This window comes from Panthera leo, chromosome B3 (genome assembly GCF_018350215.1).
Source record: "Panthera leo isolate Ple1 chromosome B3, P.leo_Ple1_pat1.1, whole genome shotgun sequence".
Taxonomy (NCBI): Eukaryota; Metazoa; Chordata; class Mammalia; order Carnivora; family Felidae; genus Panthera; species Panthera leo.
In genome coordinates, this window is record NC_056684.1 from 23,712,497 (window position 1) to 23,737,889 (window position 25,393).

The following is a 25,393-nucleotide window of genomic DNA, read 5'->3' on the forward strand; positions in this document are numbered from 1 at the left end:
CATTGACTGATACCTGTCAGTAACCTTGACACAAGAAAACTCTTGACCGGGGTTTAAGTGACTGGGCTAAGACTTACACATGGCCTCCTCCACTTTAATGTGCCATACATACCTGAAGGGAAGAAGGGATGGAATTAAAGGCCTTGTAAGGCCACCTATGGAAGGAAACTGTGGTACTAAATCAGACTTTGTTCATTAAATCAAAGGATTTGGATTGGAGATACTACTTTTCTTGGAAGTTTACCTCAGTTGATCAGCTTTTGTAGTGTTTTTGTGCTTTGCGTGATCAGAGTAGGTGATGTGATTCTGGAATAATCATCACAACTTACCAGTAAGTATTTACTTACACATTGTTAAAACTAGAGGAGATTTCATATTTGAGATAGGTTGTTACTTAAAACAAAGGCGACTTTATACCCTAAAATGTCATTGACACTATTGAGCACAAATTATATCCAACTGTATCACTTAGTGATATACTGTTAAGTGTTTAAAAGAGTGGACAGTCTCTTCCAGTTAGATAATTAAGGGATGCTCACATATGTAGGTAAAGATTGAGTTGGTTATGCAACAGTGAAGTCACTTTTAAAAGGAAGAGGAAGGAGGTTTTTAGGTTTTACTGCTAACTTTTCAACTAGGTAATGAATCAGTCCTTATTGATTGTAGGAGTTAGCTTATAAAATACTAGTTAAATATTGATATTAACTCCTTAATAACTTAAGACTGGTAGATTGGGGGTGCCTGGGCGGCTCAGTCAGTTAAGCGTTTGACTTCGGCTTAGGTCATGATCTCACGGTTCTTGAGTTCAAGCCCCACATCGGGCTCTGTGCTGACAGCTCAGAGCCTGGAGCCTGCTTCAAATTCTGTGTTTCCCTCTCTCTCTGGCCCTTCCCCTCTTGAGCTCTGTCTCTCTGTCTCTCTGTCTCTCAAAAATAAATAAACATTAAAAAAATTAAAAAAAAAATACTGGTAGATTGGTTGTGCCTTCTCATTTGATTTTACCAACAGAGGTTGTATGCATGTCACCATTTCCATCTTTGATTTTTTTAAATTTTTTTAAAGATTTTATTTTTATGTAATGTCTGTGCCCAATATGGGGCTCCAAATCATGACCCTGAGATCAAGAGCAGTCCTATCTATGCTTTACCTAGTAAGCCAGCCAGGTGCCCCCCTGTTTCCATCTTTTAAATCATGGCCTTTAAACCAGTAGCCTCCCAAGGAAAAGGGACCCTCAAAATTACTGCAGTTAATGTCATCAAATTTATATTGTCTCTCCCAGGGTAGTGTTAGTATTAATGGACACTATCAGGTAGGGAACATAAAGTAGCCAGGTCTTACTTGGTTTAGGAGATGTACAATACAGATGTGATACTTAAGAGATTGTGAATGTTACAAAGAAACATCTTGGTTACAGAACCCCAGGCAAAGTACTTTATCTGGGTCTCTGGAGGCAAGCCATTCTGTTAAGATAAAATTTATTGTGATATAGTTGATAGATAACTTTTGTTCTAAGAGTTTTGTGGGTGGTATGCAAAGAGCTTTGTTTTCTTTGCACTTGACTCTGGACCAAATTTTGAATAATTTGTGGTACTTTCTCTGTTTTGGAGGAAAACTTTGCTATTTGGGTAGATCTGCTGACATGGATGGCTCTTAGATTTTGACATGAGTGATTGTGCACCATATACAAAGAAAACCTGTTCTCTAATATCTCCTTAAGTAATGATGATGGCGTCTTTTGCAAGTTAGAGGTGAGTGAAAAGAACTCTAGATTCTGCAAGATGTTTTCTTCTAATGGATATTTTGATTTGGTTATAATCTACTCTGCCTAGAACTTCTTGAATTATTTGATAACCTTGATCGTGGAACATAAATTGAAAAAATACTTAGCATAGATATATAATTGCATGTTAAGTGTAAAATATGGATCTTTTGCTATGGATTGCTAGATCTAAGCTTCTACCAAGAGTTCCAATGGAACACATAATACCATAAAAGTTTTCAAACTTCCATGGCAGTAAATACTTGACCCTTAGGATTTTTCGATTGTGCTTTCAAATTAATTGTATGTTATATCTAAAACACAATTGGGCAGTGACTTCTTGATTTCCTGGTCACATTTATTAACAGTAACTTCATAAATATGTATGCATTGCATATCAATATAAGTTTTCATTGTGGTTTAAATTACAGTTTCAAATAGAGTTCTGGGATTTAATAGTTCTGCTTTCTTAAATCTTTGTTTTTAAGTTATTTGTAGTATTCTGTGTTTATGCTATGATAGGTAAACTGGACTTAGTATAACTGTATAAAAAGTAATGTTGCTTCCTCCTTTCTTTGTAAACTCATTGCTCTTTAATCATGTCAAATTTTAGAAGTTCTGTATATTTTTGTCAGCTTCATTAATATATAATTGATCAAGAATATCGTGTAATTTTAAGATATACTACATGATGGTTTGCTGTACGTTTACATTGTGAAAAGATTACTACAATAAGATAAGTTATACATCCATCACTTTATATAGCTACCATTTCTTTTTTGTGTTTGTGTGGTGAGATCATTTAAGATCTACTCTTGGAAAATTTCAAATATTATAATACGTTGTTAACAATGGTCCCCATGTTGTACATTAGATCCCTAGAATTTACCCATCTTATAATTAAAAGTCTATACCTTTGGGGCGCCTGGGTGGCTCAGTTGGTTAAGTGTCCGACTTCGGCTCAGGTCATGATCTCGTGTTCCATGAGTTCGAGCCCCGCGTCGGGCTCTGTGCTGACCACTCAGAGCCTGGAGCCTGTTTCAGATTCTGTATCTCCCTCTCTCTCTGACCCTGCCCCGTTCATGCTCTGTCTCTCTCTGTCTCAAAAATAAATAAACGTTAAAAATAAATAAATAAATAAAAGTCTATACCTTTGATCAATATCTTCCCATTCTTTATACCCATAGGCCCCTGGCAACCACCATTATATTCTGTTTCTAAGAGTTTAACTTTCTCAGGTTTCACATATAGATGATATCAGAAGTCTTGTAATTTTTGTAAACCTGTTTTATTTTTTGTAGGTCTTAACTTATAGTAGAATAATATAAGTAATTTATGGAATTATGTGATAATAGTAATGCTTGCGTAGAATTTTCATAATCTGATTTTAAAGATTAGGAAAAACACTGTTGTTCTTTTTGCAAATAAAACTTAATGATTTTATCTATTAGATCATATAAAGTTTTAAAATACATGTTACCCAGTTGATAACACATTGCCAGATTGTTACTTCTCTTTGCATTTCAGTCCCATTGGGACTGGCTATTCATTTAATAAATCTCAATATTTGAATTATATTAAATAAGTAAAGCAAGTCATGTTATCATGGGTTTTTGTATTGCAGTTTTTTCAGTCTTATGAAGTGCCCTTTTGTCCACATAGTTGATGACTCTGAAAGGAGGAGAGAATTTAACCACTCAATTTTCTGACATGTCACTGTGGATCCTACCCAGTAGTTTCTCAAGGATGCTTAAAACCGTATTAGCTGCATTTAGGACAAACGTAAACCACTACAGGTAAACTAATCTTTTAAAGAAAAGTAATAGTGCATTACAGAGGCCTTGGCTAGGTTCATGATGACACAGGACCTTGTCTGAACATAATGATTTTAAAATTTGAGCTTAAATGACACTCTGAAATCTAGTCAATGTGCCTCAGTAGACTTTACAGAGAACATTATTTTCAATAGAAAATTTTGGCTTACTGTGCAAACTTTGAATACTTAGAAATGGCAGGTGTAGCAGTATACTTTGCCAGTTCCTTAGACATCCTTTTTTTAAAATGTTTATACATATTCTGAGCTCATTATTTTTTCCCTTTTTTTAAAACATATATGCTGTTGAAAGCAAAAAAGGAAGCTCATCCTTAGATCCCAGAAGGTACATGCATATGCTGAGTGGAAGCAAGGACATGTAAAGGGAGACTACTACTTCTTGGATCACACATTGGATGACAGAGATGTTTAAGTGATGATGTCCAGGAAAATGGGGAACTAATATTTATGGAAAATATATTATGAAATACAGTGAGTATGGTAAGTGTCTTCAAATGGACACCATTGGTGTTTGAGGACAATTTTTTAGTTTTTCTTTAGTTGTCTGCAATGATCAATGGGTATAGAGCCTATCACAGTAGATGTTTAAGAAATGTCAGAATTACTATTTTTTTTTTAATTTTAGGGTGCAAGTTTTTAGATTCATTATAGTTCCTTCCATATAGTGTAATGTCTGTGATTATAATCTACGCCTATCTAATATGTATCTCCATAGCTTACCAGTGAAGTAGTTAGTTTTTCCTAAATAGGAGCCAGTCAAAACTATTTGCTGTGTCTTGGGTCTTGTTTTAGTGAAGCTAGGTACCTTGTCATAAAGTTTACCTTTCAGTCATTTTTGGTTAAAAAAAAAAAAGGAAATTTAAAAAAATTCTGTTTGATTTTACAGGGATAAGAAGATCTCTTTCTTAGTGAGATGATGAAGGGCCAATAAGAGAAATATTTGAAATCCATTTCCAAGGATATGTTTGTTCTATATGTGAATGTTGATTTACAGCTTCAGGTGTTAATGCAGCAAGTCCATCTCTGCCAAATGTGAGTAGGCTGTATAGGCTGTATAGGACAGCTACAGTATACTTCATTCAACTTCTCAAATGATAGATGAAGAGACCTCAAGGGACTTTTTCCTTATACTAAAAGGCATGTGGCATTTTGGCCCTGGTATCCTCTGGTGACAGGAATGTAGACTGAAAGAAACAGTTCCACTAGTTTGTTCTGCATTCCGTTTCACCTCAGTTTGTCTCTGGAATCCATGTTGCTAACATCATGTATTTGTTGTTGTTTATAATTGTCAAGTTAGCTAACATACAGTGTATACAGTATAGTCTTGGCTTCAGGAGTAGATTCTTGTGATTCATCACTTACATACAACACCCAGTGCTCATTCTAACAAGTGCCCTCCTCAATGCCCATTACCCATTTTCCCCAGCTTCCCAAGCCCCCATCCTCATCAACCCTCAGTTTGTCCTCTGTGTCTAAGAGTCTCTTATGATTTGCTTTTTGCCTATAATTAGGAAGCTCTAATGTGGAATAGAAATGGTTAGTAGAAGACTTGACTGGGTTAATTTTCTTTGGTGAGCAAGATTAATCTTAAAAAGTAGATGAGGCAGCCAAGACTCAAGAAAAAGCCTCTTAGATCAACCAGATGTTTGACTTTGAATTATTTTTGGTAGATTTACATCTGGTGACGATAATACAATGAGCTAGAGGGATTAGATATCTGTACATCTGAATTCATTGGGCTATCTGTTCCCATGTTACATAAAATTTATTTGTACTGCTATTTACAGAATTTTTCCCCCTTTTTAAATTTTTATTTTAATTCCAGTTAGTTAACATATAGGATAATATTAGATTCTGGTATACAATGTTGTGATACAGCATTTCCATACATCACTAAGGGCTCACAAATGCAGTCCTGAATTCTCCTCAGCTGTTTAACCTATGCTCCCACCCGCCTCCCCTGTGCTGTGATAGCAGAAATAAAGTTAAAAAGTACAGTTCTTGATATTAGTAATTTTATTGTCTATTAGGAAACCTATATCAGGAAAAGCAGTGTCTGCTCTATTCTTTCCATGATATAATTTTGATTATATTACCATACCAATTTGGTTTGTTGTATCCAAGATCTTAGAGCTCCTTCAGAATCATCAGTGCCTTGTAGACTTTTTACTGGAGTTTGTGTTTCATCAGTTTGATCTGTCTTAATTTTATTTGACCATTTACATTGATTCTCACTTGACTCGAATATTTTGAGTTAATATTTTGAGACCCAATGTGGTCTAGGTCCTTAAAATATTTGAATATTTCAGTTTTCAGTTTGGATGATATGCTTGTAGAAGTGGATCATAAGCTATTTAGTTCTAAGACAGCAAAGATCTTGATATAATTCTGGCACATTCTTGGAGTTTTATTGTCTTTAATTTTTCCCCATATTTTCACCTTAATTCTGTGTCAGTTGAATTATATTGCTATTATTTAACTTACATTGTTACATAAAGTTGATCATCATTCTCCTAAGCTAAAAGATATTGCATTATTAGAGATGTACTGTCTGAAGGTATTAATCCTTTACAGAGTTGTAGTAGTTGTTGGGAAAGACCTTGACTGGATTTATGATGAGTTATGTTTACTGAGTATGATGAAGTGAAACTCAGTGTGAGTACTCTGAAGTCCAGCCTAAGTGTCAACCCATATACTTGGGACATAAATATTCTGAAAATAAGTTCTTGCACTGTAAATTTTGCAAGATATTTTGAGCAATATTGTGCATATTAGGGAGAATGGAACTGTAGGTTTTTCCAGTGAACTAAAGAGAGGTGGATTCTAAATTCCACTACTGCAGTTTCCTTTTGTAGAGTTATCTTCTGTGTTTGTAGCATTTGTATATCTAACCTTTGTCTTTTTCATTATGAGTTTCAAGTGATGAATTTAAGAGTAAAAACTTGGTAGCTACTATGCTTTTTTCTTTATATTACATACTACTATAATCATTTAGTTCCAACCTCATACCTGTTTCCTGAGAGCATGTCCCTAAGCTATGAGGCAGCTCCAAGTACAACATGAATAAGAAATTGCTAGTTTGTTGTTGAGATACTGATTTGGTCTAAAATAAGACTTGTGTTTTCAGCAGAATGCTAAAGATACATTGAGATGAATTACTTTATTTTTGTGTGTGTGCACACTTTATTTTCTTAATTTATTTTTTAATTTACATCCAAGTTAGCATATAGTGCAACAGTGATTTCAAGAGTAGATTACTTAATGCCCCTTACCCATTTAACCCATCCCTCCTCTCAGAATCCCTCCAGCAACCCTCTGTTTGTTCTTTAAGAGTCTCTTATGTTTTGTCCTCTTCCCTGTATTTATATAATTTCTGATTCCCTTCCCATCTGTTTTGTATCTTAAATTCATCATATGAGTGAAGTCATGTGACATTTGTCTTTCTCTGACTAATTTCCCTTAGCGTGATACCCTCTAGTTCCATCCACATAGTTGCAAATGGCAAGATTTCATTCTTTTTGATAGCTGAGTAATACTCCATTGTGTGTATATGTGTGTGTACACACACACACACACACACACACACACACACACACACACCTTTATCCATTCATCTGTTGATGGACATTTGGGCTCTTTCCATACTTGGCTGTTGTTAGTAGCACTGCTATAAACATTGGGGTGTATGTGACCCTTCGAAACCGCACATCTGTATCCCTTGGATAAACATCTATAGTGCATTTGCTGGGTTGTAGGGTAGTTATGTTTTTAATTTTTTGAGGCACCTTCATACTGTTTTCCAGAGTGGCTGCACCAATTTGCATTCCCACCAACAGTGCAAAAGAGATCCTCCTTTTCCCCATCCTCACCAACATCTGTTGTTGCCTGAGCTGTTGAAGTTAGCTATTTTGACAGGTGTAAGGTGGTATCTCATTGTGGTTTTGATTTGTATTTCCCTGATGATGAGTGATATGGAGCATTTTTTCATGTGTCGGTTGGCCATCTGGATGTTTTCTTTGGAGAAGTGTCTATTCATGTCTTTTGCCCATTTCTTCACTGGATTATTTGTTTTTTGGGTGTTGAGTTTCATAAGTTCTTTATAGATTTTGGATACTAACCCTCTATCTAATATGTCATTTGCAAATGTCTTCTCCTATTCCATCGGTTGCTTTCAGTTTTGCTAATTGTTTCCAGATGGATTACTTTAGTTGTCTTAATAAATTAATGACCTTTCTGTATCTTGGCAAGACATAGATGGGGATTTAGAAGTTTTGACTCTTTGTGATTTAAGGGGATGAAATTGACATTTTGCAGTTGTTGATACTGAGCCCTAGAGATGATATGCTAATAAGTACCATGCATTTTTTTACCTGAATTTTTGAATCAGGTCTTTAGTCTTACATTTTTCTTTAATATTTATCTTTACTTGTATAAGTAATGGACTTTTTGTTACCGTGATTGTTATTGTGATTGGTATTCTATGATTAGGTCCTTGTGATTTGCTGATAGTAGTAAGGGAGTTGAGTAGTAATTAAACAGGTAATTTAGGAAAAACCTTTATAAAGATGTACCATTGATAGTTGACTATATCAAGATATTATCCTTAGTCACTTAATTTGTTAAGGGGTGTGCGTGTGTGTGTGTGTGGTCTGTGTATAGATAATGTGGGTGTTGATACTGTGAGAAGTGATAGTTTATAGTGAAAAGCTGTTGGGGTTCAGAAAAATTACAATTTTTTTAAGAAGAATGGTGAACAAGTCTTTTCTAAGGTCTTTCCTAAGGTCTTTCCTTTATCAAGTCCCTGTTTCCCTGCCATAAATTTTAGTATGTTTATAAACCTCATGCTTTTTTGACTTAATGTTCCTGATCCTGTCCAGTAGGGATATGCTGAATGGATTGAGAGAAATAAGTTACCCTTTCTAGTAACTGAATTTGATTAAAAGCATACATTTGAATGAGGAAGGAAGGGAATACTCATTGGAGTCTGTTGAGGAGTAGTGTTGACTAAGGGTCATTTGATTTTGGATGTTTGGTACAACCTATGGTAGTCAGTTATTACTGGGAGAAAGCAAGCAGTGCTAGTTGCTGGCTCAGCCCTTTCCAAATAGCCCCATTCTCGTGGTGCTGTTTCTTTATAGGTGATTGAAAGAAAATCCCCTATAATAGGAATCCCTAGAAGATGATCAGGATTTATTTTTGTTTTGGAGGGGGTAAGTTGGCTTTATGGTCAGACTCCTTGTTTCTTGAATCTGATGATAGTGTTCATTCCTACAAAGGGATTCTGAGGTCAAGTCTAGCTGATTTATGTATGGTTGGAACACTTTGGTGAGAGTAATAGAAGGAATGAATTAGCAATAGATGGTGAGAGCATTGGTGGAAGAAAGGAAGATAAGAAGGAAAAATACATGGTTTCAGTGATTGTAACATGTCCTTAGTGTTGTATAAGTGTGAAGGATACCTGTAAATTGAAAACAGTGTTTGGATTCTTTCAGTTGCTGGCAAGAGGAAAGCTGCCCTCCTTGAATATTGGACCAGTGGGGGTTGGTTAGGAATCAGAATTACTAACATTTACCTGCTACTTTGTCATTAACAGCAGTGTATGGGTTTCAGCCAGCTTTGCCATGTTAGATTCTCTGTGTCTTTTCTTGAGATGAATAGGCAGTATTGTGTCTTATGTTGAAATTACTGTGATTAGCAAGATGTGCTGATCAAATATGTTCATTATGCAGTTATTGGAATAGGTAGAGTTGTATATTTCTAGACGGTCTAGATTAAATCAGACTTTCTCCAACTTCAGTACACATGAGAATCACCTGGAGGGCCTGTACAGTTTGTGTAAGAGTTTCTGGTTCAGCAGTAGGTCAAGGTCTGAGAAGTTGACATATGCTGATAAGAAACAACTGAGTTTTATTCAGACAACAAATTGCCAGTATACATTTAAATTATGTACTTAATTTGAGGAAGTAAATTTCTTTTTGATAATGAATCAAGTACAAAAATATTCACCAAGTTCACATTGGATAAAAATGACCAATAAACAAAAATTTACAGAGAGCCATTAATGTTTAAAAAAACATTTTAGAAGTAGATGTGATCTCTGAATAGTGTGTTGATTTTCTGGACCTCATAACTTCTGCCTAATACTTTTACTTTTGTGGGAAGATTTATCTGGTTTATGTTCTGTTGGTCACAGAACTGCATAACTTGAATTATTTGCATTATAGGCTTATGTTTGTGTTTGTGTGTTTAGACTTTATATTTAAGTAATCTCTACACAGCAAAGAACTCAACCTTACAACCCTGAAATCAAGAGTTGTACACTCTACCAACTGAGCCAGCTAGGCGCCCTAGTTTGGTTTTATTTTAAGCATCCACTTCTGTATCATTTTAAGTAGGCCAGAAACTGCCACTACCCGTGAACTTCTGGGTGTTGAGTTTGGGGTTGAGTCTGTTTTCTGGGGAAATTTCAGTATAATATATTTTATTATAGCTTATCTGTGAATACTTTGGCAGCTGTATTTGGTTATTGATATCTGCTTTTTATAATGGTGCTTATTTATGGGAATAGTGTTAATAACGGACTGTGTTTACTTATAAACATCGAAAAGTAGCCAGGGATTTATCCAAGCTTGAAAATGCTGAAGAATATAGTTATAGGTCAAATCAGAGTCATTCCCCCATGATATAGCAAATAAAGAACTGAGAATTGGAACGAGGCGACTTTTTTTCCTGTGGCTTGGAGTGAAGAAGAAATTACATAAGATATTTTAAAATTGTGACATGATTTCTGAAAATTAGTTAATGCAGTGAAATTGGTTTTCTTATTTTTGAATAAGAATATTTGGGGAATTTTTCTTAATTACATCTTGTATAAGGTATAACCTTCTCTAGTGAGATTGTCTGGACAATGGTTTTGTATTTGAAATAGATGGAGTGTTTTTTTCAACTGAGTGAATGATGGCCCTTTGTGATGGCAAAGTAATAGAAATATTTCATCCCTCAAAGATTGCTGAAGTCACAGTGAAGAAACAATGCATAAAAACCCCGGTTTAACTAATAATATTTTTCTTTGTCTAAGATTATAGCATGATTCATAAACATGGTTATAAGAAGGCATAGTAGACTTAATTTTCTCATATTCTTCCCTTATAGGGAGAGCAAAGCATATTAATGCTTCACTAGAAAGTCTTGGTGTCCTTACTGTTGTATCTCCCAAGACCTGGCATAATAATTGGCATCTGGTAGAAGTTTGGATAGTTAGTAATTTTTGTTATATTGGTATATTGTTATCATAGTTATGTGTTGAATTAATGCATAAATGAACAAAAGACACAAGAAATTTTCCTTTTATGTATAGGCAAAGTGTGGCTTCAGTTTAAAGCTCAAATTTCTCATGTTTTATAATGGTTTGAGTCACAAAACACTGGCATTTTTTGTACTACTTTGCTGAGGGTACACAATTATTTATTTTTTTTATTAAATTTTTTTTAATGTTTATTTTTGAGAGAGACAGAGACAGAACGTGAGTGGGTTAGGGGCAGAGAGAGAGGGAGACACAGAATCTGAAGCAGGCTCCAGGCTCTGAGCTGTCAGCACAGAGCCCGACGGGGGACTCGAACTCATGAGCTGCGAGATCATGACCTGAGCCAAAGTCGGGCACTCAACCGACTGAGCCACCCAGGTGCCCCCACAAAATTATCTTAAACTCAACTTGATTACTCTGTTAATTAGAGAGTGCCAAATTTTTTGGGGGGGCGTGGAGGAAAGAGAAAATGTATTCCTTAAGGTTGTCTACTTTTTTATTGGGTACTTAACACCTGTTTCAGTATAGCACACAGGAGAATAAATCTTCTATGTTTAAATTTTTCAAAAAGGACATTTTCAGTTGAACTTATATTTGTGCAAATTTCTTAGAAATCAAGAGAACATTGTTGAGGAGTATATGACCGTTTACTTGTCAGTATGTAACAGTACTTGGCCAGATAAAAATGTGAAAATGTATCATTATTTTGGTTGGCAAAATTTATTGGCTCTTTATTCTCTTGGTTTTAGTAATGTACACAAACATCTCCTACAACCCTGTAAAAGAAAAGACTTGGAACAATTGTATTCAAAATGACAAAACATGTACAGATAATTCAAAGAAGAAAATACTGGCAAGTAAGCTTGTGAAATGTCTCCGAATCATTCATAAACACCCTTTAAAAATCATTGTATGATCATTTGAATCAATTTTACATAGATGTAAAAAGGTGATGCCAACTAGGTGAGAAAGTGGGTGTCATTCGTGGACATAAATGGAACCCAAGAAACATGGACAAGGATTTCATTCAGAAACTTAGAAAATTTATTGGACAATAGACAACTGTTCAAGCTCCATTAGATAGCAGTTCTGAAGCTACCTTTCTAGATGACTTTTGTTGTTGTAATTGTCGTATTTTAACTGTATTAAAGCTTCTAACTGATCCCCTTACTTCTAGCTTCAGATTCTCTGTTTCATCTGTCTGCCAGAGCAGTATTTGGGAAAGATATGACAAACCAAGTCACATTTCTTCAAAAATCTGCATTTGGCATGTTTTTAAGAGTATTAGAGATAAGCAATAATCAGAGAAGAGGACAAAGATTATATAAACTGATAATAGAGGATCTTTTGCCACTGTCAAAACTGGAAATTTGCCACTTTAAGTCACTGAACATTTGGATTCCTAAATTTTGTGCCCTAAGACTCCCCTGATATGAATCTTACGAAATTTGTGCAGCAATAAACAATGTGATTATAATCCAAGATGATTTAGGATACTGTGCAAACGTTTTTGCCACTGACGTGAACAGGAGAGTATATCCTGAGAGCCTCTGCATTGATCAGATTGTAGTTTTCAAATTTTTCTGGAGTATCCTGAGCAATTATACTTATGGACTGCTATGAAGCCTAAACATCATGCTGATTCAAGGGGTCTTTGACCAGGACCTTCCTGTAGAGACACTCCCTAGATCTTGTACTGTATATTTATTTCATGGTCCAACATGATTAGCACAGCATCTCTAATTCCAAATTACTCCCCAGAATGCAAATGTATGAAGTTATCTACTGAATTGAAAATAGTTTCAAGTGAATGGAACTTGTAGTGTTGGTTTGGAATGGACAATCTCAAGTAAATATAAGACAGCATTCTAGGAATATATGGAACGAAAGGGAAGGACAACACATCCCAACTTGAGCTAGAAGCTTCACCAACTACAAAATCACAGAGAAAATAGAGATATATACTGTCCTGAAATTCATCTTGCTTTTCAGATATTTATATTTCATTGGCAATCTTTGGATTTGGTAAAAATCTCAGTATTTTTTTTTTGGTGTGGATTACCAATTTACCATAAAAATATTTACTAGTAAGAGCCTTGTATACGTGACTTTAATACATACATGATAAACACAAATATTTTCTTTTTTTTCTTCACCTCACACACCATTTTAGGAATGTAAACTTATTGACTAATTACTGGACATATATAGCTTAAAAATAAATGCTTAAGAAAATTGTGATTGGGTAATGGTATTGAAATCAATATAAAATACTCAGTGAAGGATGAATATATATGAACTGTTCTTTGGATGTTAGTGAAAAGAATGAAATTCAACATGTAATAGTTTATTGTATTTTATTCTTTCTTTGCTTTATATTTCTTGCACTCTGATGCTCAAGCACAGAGACTACAATTATAAACAAATCTATTGTTTTTAAAAATGGTTGCTGTGATAATAGAGCTGGTTTCCTAGGTAAGTTTTTAAAAGCATGTTTGGTAAAACTGCCTTCTGGAAAAGATTTTAGAAAGGAATGAGGCCATTTTGTAAAGATACACACAATTCTATATTCATTGTTTGAATGTTTATGGATAAGGGGAGAGGAAATGGACATGAGGAATGTTTAATATATTAATCAGGAAAAAAGTAAGGCACTAGTTATTAATGTTTATTTTGAGAATATACTGTATGAAATAACTAAATATAATTGCATTGTGACTTTAAGGTATTGCGATTGTTTGCTAACATTTAGAAGAAATATTTTTAATACATGATTATAAAAATAGAACTGTTAGAATACCTTTGAATGATACACATTTAGAATCATTTCATTGAATGATTTTTGAGAGGCTTTTGGTGCGGGGCAAGGATTGTTCTGTATGCAGCTGTTACACAAGAAATTTTATTAAGGCTGTTCTGTGTGGTTGTAGATGTTATTCTGTAAATATTTGTTAATATCTTTATGGTATGTTAATGTTTCTATGGTATGAGATTTAATTCCCATGATGGAATTACTGCATAAGAGTCCAGCTTCTATGCATGTTTAGGATTTGATGGGCTTTTTTATTGCTATGTATATAATGGAAAAAGTACTGTGTTAAACCATCCTATTAATCATGGAGATGACTGATATTTGGGGCATTTTAAATGTTAGAATATAATTTTGGTTGTCGAGAGGAGTTTCTAGACTGCCTTATTTGTAGTAGGCAAATAAAAGCAGAATTTAGAAGGTAGAGAATAGGGAATTTTGGAGGGCTATACGTGTATGCATATGTGCAGAAACAGTTCTTGAACAGCCTAGAGGCTTTACTCGATGCTCAGAAGTTGGGAATCGACATATATTTTATTAATCCTGTGATGTTAAATAGGTGTAGTTTGTTGTTGTTTTTTTCCAATAGAATTGTTAAATTGCCTCAACATTAATTCCTTTTCAGTAATATTGTTATACTTTTTGTTAAAGTGTTATATACAATGTAATGTTCTTTACCATCTAATTCTCTACCTACATAGACATCACTGTAAATACATATCAACTTACATGGATAGACATTTTTGTTTGACAAAAATGATACTATATCTAGCCTCTGTGTTCATTGGATTATTAGGCTCAAATTGTAGGGTGGAATAAATGTGCAGTGTCTAGTATAATATCTCACATTGTTTTTTATAGAAGATTCATCATAGTGGAAATGTCATTTTAACTGTGGCTCTGCCTTTGTTTATGGTTTTTAGATATGTTTGTATGCAAATAGGAAATACAGTTACTAGAAAAATCTCTACATGTGGTTAAACATAATAGGTTAGAAAAGTTTTTATTTGCCAGTGTAATTTGACTTTTAATAACTGAATTGTTCTTGCTTTAAAATACTACATAAAATAGTATAGGTGATTTACAAGTTTTTGTTAGAGATGTTTGTAATGGTCTGTCAAATCTATGTTCTTAAAAGGATGGCCTGATCAAAGAAAAGTTTTATATAATGTGTATATAATTAGACACAGTTATTATGTTTTCTTAAAGCCGAGGAATAATTATATCAGCATGTTTTGTAAATATGTAGAATGAAAAATTTTCATAACAGCTGTCAGATTATGTCTGAGTAAATAATTGAGCAGCTGAAGTTCAGGATATTTTGTTAGATTGTTCTGTGTGTAAAACAGGATAAAATAATTTTTACTTTAAACTTTTAATCCTTAATTTTACAGGGGTTGCATTCATATACATATGTATATATACCCACAGGTGTATTGTATATGTATATATAAGACAACTGTTTATTAAAAATTATACAATAGGAACACCTTTTGGCCAAATAATTATCACTCGGCTTTAATCTGTTCTTTGTGTTGTTTGATGGTGGATAATACAGGGTGTTGTTCATGAGCTTTAGTTGCCGGAGGATACCGTTAAGTGACTAGTTAAGTTATAGACCGACGTTAGTTTTTGTTTTAGAATATCTGCATAGGATTTGCTGATTGCGTATATTTTTTGGATATCAATTTGAGAGACAATGTGAAAAAACACTTTACTTTGACAAATTGAATTACTACACCATGTCTATTTGGGATGTATTTGGTGATAGGGATTATATTATTTTGTTTTGCGTATAGGAGGTAAGTGTCATTTTATAAATCATTTTTAGATATATAATTTCTGTCAGTAATTTTGGAAATATATTTTTATTGAAATATTAAAGGTAGAATCATTGATTATAGATGTAGTAGAGCATCTTCAAGCATTAGGTTTTATTTTGATGTTTTTTCTTTCTGTATTCTTTATTTCAGTTCTTTATTTAAGTTTATTTAAATTCCAGTTCGTTAACATACAGTGTAATATTAGTTTCAGGTGCACAATTTAGGATTCAGCTATTCCATACAACACCCAGTGCTCATCACACATGCACTCCTTTAATTCCCATCACCTATTTAACTCCTCCCCCACCCACCTCCCCTCTGGTAACCCTCAGCTTGTTCTGTATTGTTAGGAGTCTGTTTCTTGGTTTGCCTCTCTCTCTGTGGCTTTGATATTTTTTAGTTAGACATTCATTGTTAAAGTACAGAAATTATTGCCATTCATATTTTAAATATGAAATGAGTAATTTCTTATACTGAACTTTTTTTTATGCTTGCAGACATGAAATAGTAAAATAAGTCTCTGCTGTTATGATTTATAGACTTCTGTGTATGTAGTTTTTGATAAAATATTTATTTCTAGATATACAGACATTGCTGATAAACATGTTTAAATATCAAACTTATAAAAATCAATATAATTAGTTTCTCTGCATGTTCAGTGGTTGTGAGAGAATGGATGGGGTGGTGGATGTTTTCCATTCTCATCAGTAATGTAAGATTCTTTGGCTTTGAATCTATTTTTTGGTTTATAGAGATAGTGAACATCATGTATGTTACAGTCATGCTGTTGGTAAACTATAAGTTTGACATATTTCAGAATTATTTTAAGAATTTCTTATGGATGGCACTTTGTGGTTTGTTGTTAAACACTGGTATTTATAATAGTTATAGCATTTGACTTAGGAAGTATATAGAAATGTTGGTAAACAAAATGATAGAAGGTAGAAACCGTTTTCTTTTGAGGATGTTGTTCACCTTTGTGTAGGATTCCATGGCATGCTGGGATTATTAAAGACAATTTATTTGAAAATTGGGTTAAAAGCTTCTGAGCCTTATTTTTGTTATGTTTGTGTGTACACACACGTATATAGTCAGGAAAGAGGGTGGTTAAAAGTTCATTGCCTCACATACTTCATTTAGAAGAAAAATTAGACTTCAATAGTTAAATTGTGCCCATTTTATATAAAAATATTTCTACTTATTAAGGGACATGAGGTATATCTTATTTTCTCAGATGTACTGAGGTTCTTGATGAAATTCATTTTACTAAAGAAAATTTTTCAGAATCTAAATTACGCAGTTCTGTGTTCATTTGTTACACAGCAGTAAGACAACTTCGGAAATAATAGGCAAGTGAAACATTTGGTTTTAAGCATCTAATATTTCCAGATGTATTCATAGTGTTACAGTATAATTTTGTAAACATTTTCATTGTAAATGTGTTAGGACTATTGTCTTTTAAAGTTGTCATGGCAAGGAAATTGATCACTGATAAATAGGGTCTTGGAGCTATGCAATATTTATCATACACTCATTTTGTTGAGAGAAATAGAAAAGATTATGCATTTAACCCATTCTCATAGTAGAATAGTATGCCATTGTATAAGTATAAACTGTATATTAAAAAACATACACCATGTAAATTCATTTGATGTTACAAGGTGTATTGTAATGTATTTCATTTGGAGCTTCCCTAGTATATGTACCTTACATTATTCTTGTGTTAAGATATTTTTTAGAGCAGATCTAGATCGGTTCATAGCAAAATTGAGGGGAAGGTACAGAGATTTGCCATCTAGCTCCTGCCCCAGCACATGCGTAATCCCCATCATTATTCACACAGCACATGCATAATCAGTCCCATTATCATCATACCATACCAGAGTTACTTACCATTTGTTCCTGCTGATGAATTTACATCAATACCTCATAATTACCCAAAGTCCATAGTTTTTCATGGTTAACTCTTGGTATTGTACATTTCGTGGGTTTGGACAAATGTATTATGACATGTATCCATCATGGTATTATGCAGAATGTTTTCATTGTCCTAAAAATCCTCTGTGCTTCACCTATTCATATCTTCCCCATATTTATTTTTATTGTTAACATTGGAGATATAAATGACTTTGTTAAAGAGATTTTATACTACCTCTTGGAACTATACACAATTCTGTATGTGTTCCTTTGGTTGCATGACAATATTCAAGACAACTTTGTAAATAATAGATACAAGTTTTTAGTTTTTAACATCTAGTCTTTTCTAGATGTGTAGAGTCTCACAACGTATAATTTTGTAAATAATTCATTGTAAACTTTCATAGTTGCATTGTTATCAAGTGTTTTAATAGCAGTGCAATTGATAACAATTTTCTTGATAACAAGTTTCTTGAGCTATTGCCAATTTTGGTATCAGAAAGAGAAAGTTACTAAAAAGGTGTACTGTTACTCTTGCATTCTCTAAAAGAAAATTTTACATTTTAATCACTGTTTAGTCCTTGTATTATACATTAAAAAACCTAAGTCCTAATTTTATATTGTATTGCTATACAACTATTAAACTTACAGTTGTATTGCTGATTATGTATTTTAATCATAGCAAGTCTGTTTTATGAGAAATATTGTCCCTCTTTGAGCTCTTCAGTTTTGTATTTAAATGAACAGAATGAAAATATTCAAGACAACTTTGTAAATAACAAATACATCATTTAAAAATACCTAGTGTTTCTAGATGCATGGTATTTCACAAAGTATAAATTTGTAAATATTTCATTATTGTAAAATACCATAAGTTGTCTTTTGTAAGTGTTGGCAGTGTAATAAGTAATTAACAATTGTTCTCTTAGGGTTATATAACATTTTGGTGTTAAGTGGGTTTTTTGGGGAGAGGGATAGATATATCACCTTCCTTTTCTTCAGATTGTTAGGTTTTTATGTATAAGAAAATAATAGATTTTATACTTAAACAAAATATCCCAGGATGATTTTTACCTTTAGAAAGAGGAAAGAATACATGAGAAGGAAACTGTCTTTTTTAAATCACAGATATATTTGTGGAAGATATTCTTACTGTTGTTACTTTGCTATGCTATATAAATCTACTTTTTGTAAATTTATATGTGTATACATGCATATACATACATGTTATAAATGTTAATACATATGTGCACATGTACATTTAGTTTTAGGAGTATAAATATGATAGTACTCTCATTAGCTTATTGCTTTGCATTTTATTTTTGGAATACTATGGAAATATTCAAATCTAAACTTAAATAGTTCCATAATCCTGCTTCATGTTATATCTAAATGTATGTATTTAAAAATATTTTTTAATGTTTATTTTTGAGAGAGCGAGCATGAGTGAGGGAGGGGCGGAGAGAGAGGGACACACAGATCTGAAGCAGGCTCTAGGCTCTGAGCTGTCATCAGCACAGACCCTAACTCGGGGCTTGAACCCATTAACTGTGAGATCATGACCTGAGCCGAAGTCAGACGCTCAACTGACTGAGCCACTCAGGTGCCCCTAAGTGTGTTATTTTTAATATAAAATGATTAACTCCATATGTGTTTGTTTTCTAATCTGTTACCATATATAGACATCTGAATGAAAATAAAACTTCTGTGCTTATGAATATTTATTTTATTCTAAGACCTTTTTAAAAATTTCCAGTGTTTGCTTATATTTGTATGTTATGTGATAATCAGAAACAAAAGTCAAAAATGTTCAACTCAGTAGCCAATAATAAATTATGAACATTTTTGGAAGAAAATTGACCTATAAATTAAGGTATAAATCAGTATTTTTTTGAATAGCAGTTTGGCCATAATAATTGAAATTCAAGTGTGTAAACATTTAAAATGGTGTTACTTGCTGCTGGGAATTTATTCCACATCTCAAATTTACACTGAAGTATGTTATACATTGAGTATAAATAATAGTTGAGCATCTGAAATATACCTCAACAAAAGATCATAATGGTTGTAGCTTATTCATCATATGAATATAATTTAGACACTGGAACATGGTCTGATACAAAAGGGTGTTTTGTGTGGATATTTAAAATTATGCCAGTTTTTGAACAAACATCAACTAATAGTGTGTTTACAGAGGTTTGAGCATATGCCTTGTTCTAATTGGAAATGTCAATCATTACTGTTCCTGAGGAATGTAATTATTCTGACATGATTATAGAGTTAAGTAATGCTGACTGATCAGTGTTATAATGAATATTTTAGCATTATTAAAAATTTTGTACATGTGTACATTAAGTAGTAAAATACTGTCTTATTATTTGTATATTGCTACTTGACAATCTGAAATTAACATATTAATTGTTAGAAAGGTGTCTGGAAGAATGGATGGCAAAATTTTAACATTACTGTACAGAGAGATGGGAATGGAAGACTGCTTCTACTTCCTGCATTTTGAATTTTAAAGGTATTTCAAAAGGAACATCTAAACAGCAAAAAGGGGATTTTAAAGATACATCCAATTTATGCCTGCCTTTCATCCTTGCCTATCAATATCTGGCGAGTATTGGGCTATTGTATCCAGTTTTGTATTCCCAGTGGCCATTATGAATTGTTTGTGAGTGATCATGAAGAGCATGTGGTTTAGAGACTCTAATGCAGCAGAGAGTTTTACACACTGAAACAGCATTGTGGGACTCCAGAAATGAACATGGGAGAGGATAGGATTTCAGGTAGGTGCTAAACAATTATATTTGGGTTTACAAAGACATGAATGATTAAAATAAATCATTGAAACTTTCTATAAAGGATAAATTTTCATAAATTTACATATTTGTGGTTACTGATTAGATCATGTTGTTTGAGGAAGAGTATTGGAATAGGTTGAAAGTTAATCTTAATTAATGGTAGTAATTAGAGAATGGATTTTTCCTAGTTTTTACAGTAGTTGAGTCAGAATTTCAAGTAGGTCTTTATGGTTTCTTATATGATTCAGAACTGGCATGAAAAACATTTCAGTACATTTGTGTTATTTCTGTGTAGTAATATCAGCTGTTTATCTCCATTCGCTGTTCCTGATTATTCTAAAATCATCCTAATTTGTGTGTCCTGGTGTCTTATTTGTATCTAATTGGCTATATTGTATAATTACTTCTCAGATGAGCACAATGAAAGGAAGAGATTTACAGATAATCTGAGGACAGCTGACATTCCTATGGTCTTTCTTAATTCATAAGTCTTAACTGGGAACTACAGGTAAGAAGGTTCTGGATCAAGAAGTTCTGTTTTAGAACAAGGCTTTGGCTAGACTGAGGAAAATATCACTGGTGCAGACTTTGGAATATCCAGCCATGCCTGAGGATTAGTGAGTAAGTTAATTCTATAAAAAAAGATAACTTTACCAAAGTAAAGGTGTGGAGTATATGTAGAATGTAGGAGATTATTTATGTCTTCTTTCAATTGCTTTTATTTCTAACCAAACATTATGATCTAATTAATGTTATAAAGAAAATTATTGTTCATTAATTGGAAATTTTGAAATAAAGAATTTTTGCAAGTATTTTTATAGTGTGATAAAGGCAGAAGTTCATGGAAACTGGTAAAAAACAAACAAACAAGGGGAACCCTCTTGCACTGTTGGTGGGATTACAAACTGGTGGAGCCACTGTGGAAAACAGTATGAAAGTTCCTCAAAAAGTTAAAAACATGATTTATCAATTGTAATCATGAGGTATTTACCCAAAGAATACAAAAATATTAAATCAGAGGGATCTGTGCACCCCATCCTTTATTACAGCATTATCTACAAATAGCCAAATTATGGAAACACCCCAAGTATCCATTCACTGATGAATGGATAAGGAACTCCGCCATAAAAAATGAGATCTTCCCACTTGCAGTGAACAAGGCCGATGGAGCTAGAGAGTATAATGCTAAGCAAAATAAGTCAGAGAAAAACAAATGATATATGATTTCACTCATATGTGGGATTTAAGAAACAAAACAAAATAGAGGCAAAGCAAGGTATAGAGAACAAATTTATGATTACCAGAGGCGAGGTGGTCGAGGGAGATGGGTGAAATTGGTGATGGGGATTAACGAGTACACATGTAATGAGAAACAGGTGATGTATGTAAGTGTTGCACACCTGAAACTAATATTTCACTAACTGGAATTTTAATAAAAACTTAAAGTATTTGGTAAAGTAATATCTGATGTTGGAATGTTGAGTCAGCTATAGGGGATTCATTAATGAGGAATTCTTCCTAAGCATTAAAAGAAATTTGTAACAAAGTTCAAAATTAGCCTCCACTTATTTGCTGCTTTTTCTATTTTATAAGAAGTATGTGTGTCTTATCTTCCAATGTTTCTTCTTTTTTTCCTGTCAGGAGATAATTCTAAGAAAACACACTTTTGCCATCTTTGTTTGTAATTGCAAGAATCAGTACCATAAGACCTCTGTTGGCAATATTATTCATTTGAGTATTCGTCATCTCCCATCTCTGGTTTCGGGAATACTGCTTGGCAAAATGATTGTAAGGACAGATAAGTGTTTATTTTATTCAGGGAGGGGCACTTGATTAGGCAGGAGTTAATATTCTGCTTTGTTTAAGATTAATTAATTTTTGGTGGCAGCTAGCGGGTAATGAGATCTGTTTGGGGTACATGTTGCTGAGTAATAAAGAATCCTGACACGCAGTGGCATAAAACATCTATTGTGCCATTTCATGAATTCTGTGGGTGAAGATTTCTGACAATGGCAGAATATGGGATCAGCTGGGAAGATACGGTGTTTAATATTAATTCAAACGCTTAGAGGCTGGAGTCATCTGGACACTTCTTCACACATATGTCTGGCACTTGTTTTGGGAAGACTTGGAAGGCTGGGTTTAGCTAAATTAGAGCACCTTCACACAATCAGTTTAACAGAGGAAGCATCATCAAAATGAATGTTCAGAGAGAACCTTCTGAAAGTGGCATGTGGTCTTTATGATCCAACTTCAGAAGTCATGTAGTATCACTTCTGCCACATTTTGTTCACTAACATTTTTATATGACCAGCCCAAATTCTAGTAGATAGTCTGTCTCATGTTGGGCGTGTGCCAAGGTTACTGTTCACCTAGAGTTACATGTAGGACCAGATGAAAGAAGATATTGTAATTGAGAACTATAGCTGTATAATTTTAGTAGTTGATGTTTTTAAATAATTTTGGGATCCATTAACAACAGTTCTCTCAAATCATATATCTGTCTTTATGATTTTAGTAAATTGATTTTCAGAATTTCACTTTTCATGTACTCTGCATTTCTTGCAGATATGTTTCAACAAATATCTTACTCATTGCCTGGCATAGAATTAAGTTTTATTGAATTGTAACTTTGGTAATAAATTAGGCAAAAGACAAGAAGTTCAAGAAAGAAAACAAAGTACATGATTTTGGGCATTAAGTGAGTTTGAGGAGGGCAAAACAGAGAAGAGCCCAGGTACACTAAGCTGACGTTGAGATGTATAACCTTAGAAGTACTAAACTAATGAACTATAAAAAGAGTGAGAGGGAGCAGTTGTTAATGAAACCATTAATATTATAGCAAATAGTGAATCCCATCTCCTGATGGACCAGGAGTTCTGTGGTTCTCTTATTTCCTTTATTTCCCACTAGAAAGTTAATTCATGTGATACACGGCCAAGAGTAAATGCTGTCAAATTCTTTAAACATTCTTTTTCAGAGAGCCTTATTGCCTACCTGCAGTAATCCTCAGAATGACCTATTCTGTTAATCCCAGAATAACCTTAAAAGATAAAGGCTTTTATGATAAAATGTTTTTTTTCCTTAGGATAAAACATTGCTAAATAGACAACTAAACTAAATAGACAACTTCAACTTGGGTGAAGTACCTACTTAAGAATTTTTATAACCAGCTGGAATAATGGGTTAAGATCTAAATCTTATTAAATTGCATTGTAGCCTCTGTCTTTTATATAATTACCTTTTTTTTTTCTTACCAAAGGGACTAAGGTCCTTTTGTTATTTTCATTGGATTTTTTTTTTTTGCACTGTTGTCATGTTTATTGTAGACAAGGGCATATAGATTAAATAGTTTGTGTATGAATGAGCAATCTAGAGATACAGGCATCCAAATACATAAAAGAGGCACAGACAGCATGAGAATGTTGGGATCAGTCCATTTACAAAGGTGTAAGAAGAAGGAATAACAAGATACCAACATCTGGCTTTTTAAAAACTGAGGTATAGTTGACCTCATTAGCTTCAGGTCTGTAAATAGTGAATAGTGATAGTGACTTGATAATTCTATGCATTAAGCAGTGCTCACCACAATAAATGTAGTTGCCATCTCTAGCCTTCTTACTAGAAAATTTCAAAAATTCCGATGCATCTGTTATTTCTTCATAATAAAATGGTTGTTGCATTTCATTGTATATAATTTTATTAGATCCTACTGATAATTGCATAATGTATGCTTCCTAACTTTACGCATTTCCTAATGTGTCCTCTCAGGTGATGACCAAATAGGAAACTGATGTTATTGCTTCTGACACCATCTTCAAATCCAAAAACGGTCTTTATAATGTATGGAGACTCCTCCTTTCATGTGTTGGAGTAAGACACTCCTCCAGAAAAACTGGACTGAGAAAGCCCTTGTTTGAAAGTTACCTAAAGATTATCATTGGAGGGAATTGTAACCAGGCATGTTGACTGTTTTCATTATTGACATTGCACTAAATCTCGGGAGCTTGAATGATGGAGATGCTATTACACAGAGAAGCTCAGGATGATATGATTGCAAGGCTTCATTTCAATGTTCCCATAAATATTAAGTGCACATATTTATAATTTTCACTTTTAACAGGGTAAATTTAAAATTGATGCAGAAAAATAAATTACCTTTTTTCCAGATTTGAAAGGACACAAAGTTGTAAAGGGTAGTATTTTTACTTTTTAAATGCTTTTTCCTCCCTCCTAATTCTACTCCCCAACATTATCTGCTGTTAAGGAGTTTTGTGCATATCCTTTTGGGGTGTATCAATAAACAAATTGATAATGCCAGTAGTCATTTGGGCCCATACATTAGCTACAAATTTTCTCTTCAGTGAACATGCTTATATGTAATCTATTTTTTAACTTCTCCAGCTAAGTTGTTGAAATAGTCCTACTACTTCCACTTCATTGGAATTAAGTATTTCCAAAATTTATGTTTTGAGTTAAAAGTAGAGATTTCCCCAGAATTGTGTAAATTATCCTCATCAATATTGTCTCCCAGTGTTTGTTTATGAGACTTATTTTTTCTAAAACAGTACAAACATTGGATGTCAATGTTTTAATCTTTGATAGTATGATTACTACAAAGAAATTGTTTTTCTTCAGTTATTGTTCATTTCAGTCATCTTCATATGTCCTTAAACTGTACTAGTCATTTGTTATTCTGTGTTTTGTGTTATTTTGTTTTTTGTTTTTTTTCATTTCCCTTGGAATACTAGTGTCTTTGTTACTGGCTTTTAAAAGATATTTTATGACTAACGATTTTAACCATTTACCATGCTTTGCAAATGAAATACCATGTTTTTTCACCATTTTACTGTGATATTTTACTTTTTGGTGTACAGAAGTTGTATATTGAAATATAACAATATTGTGTTTCATGCCTTTTGAGTTTTGTGTTTTTATTTAAAACATGACTGCATTACTATCATTTTTTGTATTTTCTTTTGTTGTTAATTATTTTGTCATTTTTCCCCATCAATTGTTACTGTGGCTTTAAAGCATTACTTACTCAAATAATTAACTTAAGCAGTTACCAATTATTTTAATTTCTACCATAGTAATTTAGAAATTCCCAAATAATATCAGCTGCATTTCTATTTTCTTGCCTT

The 25,393-nt window shown here is 33.3% G+C and overlaps 1 long non-coding RNA gene and 3 other non-coding genes across 5 annotated transcripts; all 4 read left to right on the forward strand.

The window, feature by feature from the left end:
- The first annotated feature begins 964 nt into the window (after positions 1-964).
- Positions 965-25,162, forward strand: LOC122221722. 2 transcript variants are annotated; one of them, XR_006203410.1, is made up of 5 exons: positions 965-1,748; positions 3,384-4,073; positions 4,480-4,625; positions 21,891-22,037; positions 24,021-25,162. It is a non-coding gene; the product is annotated as an uncharacterized LOC122221722 (long non-coding RNA). The 2 variants fall into 2 exon arrangements; XR_006203411.1 differs by lacking the exons at positions 965-1,748; positions 3,384-4,073; positions 4,480-4,625 and adding exons at positions 19,050-20,234; positions 20,661-20,757.
- On the forward strand, positions 3,608-3,680 carry LOC122223478. Its single transcript, XR_006204347.1, has one exon. It is a non-coding gene; the product is annotated as a small nucleolar RNA SNORD107 (small nucleolar RNA).
- Positions 6,200-6,266, forward strand: LOC122223469. Its single transcript, XR_006204339.1, has one exon. It is a non-coding gene; the product is annotated as a small nucleolar RNA SNORD64 (small nucleolar RNA).
- On the forward strand, positions 8,812-8,882 carry LOC122223477. The gene has a single exon (XR_006204346.1). It is a non-coding gene; the product is annotated as a small nucleolar RNA SNORD108 (small nucleolar RNA).
- Positions 25,163-25,393: the final 231 nt, after the last annotated feature.